Here is a 6,000-nt window from a genome sequence, read left to right on the forward strand (position 1 = left end):
GGAAAATACACGTTAATTTTATCTTACGTGTTTCATTGTACTGGTAGAATCCTTGTATGATCGAAAATCAGGTCATATAAATTGCTGTCAGTCGTGAGGTCTTGCCAGTGCATAATATTTAACAGCGTAATTGTGAAAGTGAAATAAACAATGCAAACTCCAAGAAAAGCGGCGCGCGACGGCGGGAGTGCCAGTACTAGCAGCACCAGTGCTAACAATAACTGTGCCGAGAAAAAGGACAGTGTGAATGATCCGGCAGTGGCAACAATTATCCAACACGCGTTAGAAGAGTTACACAAATAAACAAAAGAAACGCAAACAAAAAAGTCCGTCGACCCACCCACAATTTCGGCCAGTCGTTCACTCAAGTGCGATCAGACGGAAAAATGGAAAAACTGCCAGTGCCAGACGGATCCGTGCCTGAGTTTGATAACTTACGCACTGGTGAAGGCTTCCTTTCGATCGAGACCCTTATAAAGTGTGTTGAAAACGCCACAATTTGTTGGACAGAAAGAGAAAAAATTGTGCAAGCGAAACAGAAGATCATCGGCAATGCAGCACGACAAATCAGGAGTTGGGACGTCCGTTATTCGACAGACTGGGATACTTTTAAACAGCACCTCACTCAGCAGTTTGCCCTACATCGAGAGGAAAAGATGGGGCTAATGGAAGGTTATGACCCCAGGTTGGGGGAGGGGGAGTCGATTTCAGCCTTCTACTATCGCGTCGGTGAGGACTATGAGTCCCTCACCCCTGACGAAGACCAGACTTTAGAGGGAAAAGGAAACTTCTGTCACGCATGCTGAAACGAATTCTTCCCACCTCTGTAGTGGGATTTCTTGTTGACGACAAGAGGCCCTTACACACCTTGCTGCCGAAGGTACAACAACTATTCGACCACAGACGACGCCAGCAAACAAGGATGGGGGCACAGGCCACCTCCCAACCAGTTGTTGCAATGGTTAACCAGTCTGACCCAGCAAATCCTCTGCCAGCCTCACCCACCATCCAGGGCGCCGGGTCACGCACCCAGGGGCCTCAAAGAGGCAAGGGGAAAACGTCCGGGAATTACACGGTTGGCCGTTGCTGGGGGTGTGGGAGAGAGGGCCACCTGAGGGCCCAGTGCCCCTCTTTCATCAAGCCACGACGTTGTTTTCGATGCAAAGCAACAGACCACCTCGTGAGCGCTTGTTCAAAAAATGACGACGGTCAGTGGAACAACGTTCCCCCCTCACCAATGAGAGGAAGGGGAAGGCGGCGTGGAGGAGGAGTCGGGAGGACCCCCGACTACACCCACGGCCGCCGGGTCCAAACAACGACCGTGCCCCCGGTAGGACAAGTGACGCCTTGTCGGGGAGGAGGGGAAGTCAGCCAACCCCTCGAGTAGTGGATAGCCCTCCCCCACCTGTCGCTGCCCATGCTTGGTCGTACAGGGTGCCAGGTGAGAAGGTAAGGCAAGAGCCTATCTCCCACCCTTGATCCACGAAGGAAGCCGTGGTGCCGATCGTGCAAATATGGGTAGGGGAGCGACAGGGAAGGGCGTTGATCGACACTGGTGCAAGTGTGTCTCTGTTAGAACACCTGGTGACAGGATCGGTGCAGCAGATGAAAGGTTCTTTGGTTTTAAGTACTGCAGGTGGTCATCGGATGGTAACCCAGAGGGCTGTGAGGCTTCAGGTAACCATCGATTGGCGAGTGGTGACACACCTTTTATGTAGTGCCAGCATTACAAGTAGAAGGAGTTTCAGTTATTTTAGGAATTGATTTTGTGGATAGGAACGAAATAATAGTGGCTGGCACAGCCGGGAAAGGGATCGAGGTATGTTTAAAGGGACAAAGAATTCCCACAGAGGGGGAGAGACCGAGGTGCTTAAGAGTCTCCCTTAAGTCGAAGGGAGCTGGGGGAAAAGTACCCGCTGCCCAGAGGCGGGAGATGTGGCACCACCCTGGACCCTCTCATCCCTCGCCGTGACACCCTCACGGAGCATACCGGAAGGCACTTTAGTTATGATCAGACCCCATAACAAATGGGACGATTTTATCATTCCGGGTCTGAGTGAGGTAATACAGGGCGAAGTTAATGTGCCATTTATGAATGTCAGTGACCAGCGTATCGTACTAGACAGCGAGTCGATATGCGACCTTGAACCTTGTGAAATAGCAGATGCTTCTTACACTCTTGCGACCTTGGGTAGCACGTGTCAAGGTCGCAGTGAGGAACGTCTAAGTAGACTCCTCCGGACAGCTTGTGGGTCTACCCCTGTTACTTATCAGAATATTGTCAAGGAAATCGTAGAAGGTTATCAAGATGTAATCGCGATTGGCGACGAAACCCCAGGTAGAGTAAATAGTTTTCCTTTTGTTATAGAAACCGGGGGTCATCCACCCATAAGATCTAAGCCTTATAGAATACCAGTTTGTTATCAGCGGGAAGTGGAGAACGTGATTAATAAATTAAGGGAACAAGGCACAATTAGAGAAAGTGAATCCCCCTGGGCCTCGCCAATCATGATGGTTAAAAAGAGGGATGGTTCTCTTAGGCTATGTGTTGATTATAGAAAGTTGAATAGTATCACAAAAGACAATGCATTCCCATTGCCCTCTATCGAAGAGTTGTTGATTACGGTCAGGGATAGTAAATTCTTCACCACCTTAGATTTAAAGTCAGGTTATCATCAAATACCTATAGACGAGAGTAGCAAGGAAAAGACAGCCTTTATAGCTAATGATCAATTGTTTGAATATAATTACCTCCCTTTTGGGGTAAAGAACATTCCTGCTCACTTTTCATGTGTTATGATGTCCGTATTAGCTCCGCTATTAGGACATAGCGTGTTTGTTTATTTAGATGACATAATCATAATAGGGGCTACAGTAGAAGAACACAAGAAGAACATTATTGAGGTTTTAGAAGCTTTAAAGCGACAGGGGATGAAAATTAATGTAACCAAATGTAAATTCTTTCAGCAAGAAGTTGAATTTTTGGGGCACATCGTAACATCTGAAGGCCTTAAGCCTTGTGCCAATAAAGTAGCAGCAATTAGAGAATTTCCCCGACCGAAGAATGCAAAGGAAGTAGCCAGTTTCCTCGGGCTCGCGGGCTACTACCGTAAATTCATAAAAGATTTCAGTAAAATAGTGAGACTGCTAGATTCATTGAGAAAGCAGAAAGATTTTCATTGGGAATGGGAGGAAGAAATGGCTTTTCAAGAACTAAAGATTTCACTCACTAGTAATGAACTATTAGCTTATCCAAAGTTCGATCGAGCATTTGTAGTAACTACTGACGCGAGCAGTATAGCTATAGGGGGAGTGATTTCTCAAGTTGACGATGCAGGGAATGAAAAGCCGATTTGTTTTGCATCACGAGCATTGAAAGGCGCAGAGAAGAATTACAGTACCTTCGATAGAGAGGCATTGGCTATTCTATGGATACTGGAGAGACATCGCTACTTTTTACTGGGGCATAAAGTCAAAATTAACACAGATCATCGCCCATTGAGAGATTTATTCAAGAAAGGGGATTTGACCACTCAACAGGCTCGTTGGATAGAACGGCTGTTAGAGTTTGATATTGTGGGAATTGAACATATAGCAGGGAAAACAAATAAAGTAGCGGATGCTCTCTCCAGAAGTGCCATAATGGGAGTTACAACTCGAGCAGCAAAGAGAGAGGAACAACGACGGAAGAAGCAGTTGCATGAGTCAGAGGCAGCCGATGTGGAAAACGGGAATAACTCGGGAACTCCAGAGTTGGAGAGAGAGAGAAGGGAAACGAGTCGTGGGAGCAAAAGGGCTAATCCTCCTAGGGGGTCAGCAAGCGAATGCCCTGGGAGTGAAAATGAGTGTGTGATTGATTTGTGGTTGGAGTGTTGGAGAGGTGATAAGGGGTCAGAAGTCCGAGCCATGGATCGGGCAGGTTAGGGCTTGTGTAAGGGGTGCGAGTAACGAGTTTCCCGATTTCCTAAAGAGCCCAGAAGTATGTTCTTCATTGAAGGAGATATTTTGTTTTGTAAATATGAGAAGAGACCGGGCGATATCCTATCTCGCATCGTCCTTCCTCCCCCTTTGGTAGAGAAAGCCATCCACATGATACATGTAAGTGCTTATGCAGGACATATAGGTATAGAAAGGTCCCTCAGGAGGGCACGAGAATCCTTTTTTTGGATAGGAATGAGAACAGACATTACAAAATTTATCAGCCAGTGCCACATATGTAATACCATGAAAAACCACAAACACTATTCCTAAGGCTCGCATGTGGCCAGTAGAGCCAATTAAATTTAACAGAGTGCATATCGATGTCATAGGACCCTTCCCTCCTGGAGACGGGCAGTTCAAATATGTATGTGTGATGGTGGATGCGTTCACGCGTTATACACACACCTACGCAATGGTGGATAAGACCACAACATCGGTTGCCAGAGCTTTGTGCTCATTCATAACGAAATTCAGCTGTCCTCGTACTCTAATCAGTGATAATGGGCGTGAATTTGTTAATGAAGTGATAAAAGAGCTGACAAAATTATTTAATGTGGAACATTTCACGATCGCATCCTACCGGCCTTCAGCCAATGGGTTAGTTGAATCCCATAATAGAGAAGTGACAAATATTTTGAAATATTTAGTGGCAGACAGTCCGAATCAGTGGGCAGAGATGTTGTAAATGGCGGAATTTGCACTTAATACTGCGTATAACAGCTCTATAAGAGATACCCCGTATTTTTTAGTGTATGGACAGGACCCTTCATTGCCATATACTGTGATCATGGACCCTAGAACTTTACCGTTAGATAGTGTCGAGCAATACCGGGTGATGTTCTGTAACCTAACCTGAAGAGTATTTCAGATAACGCAGAAACTTCTGTTGAGGGCAAATGAAAAGCCGTTTTAACTTCAAGACCAGTGCTTCAAGCTCCAGACTTTGATAAGAAATTTGTGATACAAGTTGATGCCTCTGATTGTGGAATTGGAGCTGTTCTGCTTCAAGAAGATGAAAATAACCTTCTACACCCTGTGTGTTTCCTGTCTTCGAAACTGAAAACGCATCAGAAAAACTATGCAACTATTGAAAAGGAAACTCTAGCCTTAATCACAGCATTGAAAAACCATAATCAAAGACTGACCAGGTGGTCTTTGTGCTTGCAACAGTATAATATAAACTTAACGGCTCTACATACGAAAAGTTTTCAAGATACGAAAGGTTTCTGTAAAGTCTGAGATTCGCCCGAACCACCGATAACAATTTTGAAACTCGCGCCGCCAACTTTGTAGACTCGCCACTATCCTCCTGCTCTCCCATTGGTTCCTGATGCTAGTCGCGGCCACGAGATCCTTCTCTCCTATTGGCCAGCGTCCCTCCCCTCATGCATCTATGTACGTGGTGGCGTGCCTCGGCCACTCGGTACCAGCATTGTTATAGTACGCACGCGGTATTCGTTTCGGGATCGTCAATGTGTATTTTTTAAAAAAATTTCTCATATCTTTTCACAGAAAATGGAAAAAGAAGAGCACCTCTTGAGTGACGACATATATGATATGATTGATCAAGATCTCTCTCGTGGGATAAGTGACCAAGATCTCTCACATGGGATAAGTGATCAAGGTCTCTCTCATGGGATAACTGGAAACTTTGCAAGGTTGGTAGAATCTCCACTCCCTGCTGAACAGAGGGTGTTGACCAATCATTTACAACATGCATACCAGTATAATCAAGGCACTTCAGTTTATGTTGAAGGTCAGCAGCCGAACATTCAGTACCCAAATCAGTTGCAGAGAGAGCATTTGGTTGAACAGGGTTTTGATGGACACCAGGGCCAACAGAGCCATGAGGTGCAACAATTAGTAGATAATTATCAAGACGGGCAGCCGTTAATGAACACTACACATTTATAGAAAAAAGACACCCCGAAAAGGCTCACACAGGTCGTATGCTTGCGCAGTTCGATGACGTTTGCCTGAGTTGTTTCAGGAACATTGTGAAAAGTAGGCAGAAGGAAT

The 6,000-nt window shown here is 45.8% G+C and overlaps 1 protein-coding gene across 2 annotated transcripts in view; it reads left to right on the forward strand.

Moving 5' to 3' along the window:
* LOC135221697 (protein argonaute-3-like) overlaps positions 1-6,000 on the forward strand; it is a 699,537-nt gene that overhangs the window by 108,360 nt on the left and 585,177 nt on the right. The gene's annotated exons all lie outside the window — the stretch shown is intronic.

Source organism: Macrobrachium nipponense, chromosome 3, assembly GCF_015104395.2.
Source record: "Macrobrachium nipponense isolate FS-2020 chromosome 3, ASM1510439v2, whole genome shotgun sequence".
NCBI classification, from domain to species: domain Eukaryota; kingdom Metazoa; phylum Arthropoda; class Malacostraca; order Decapoda; family Palaemonidae; genus Macrobrachium; species Macrobrachium nipponense.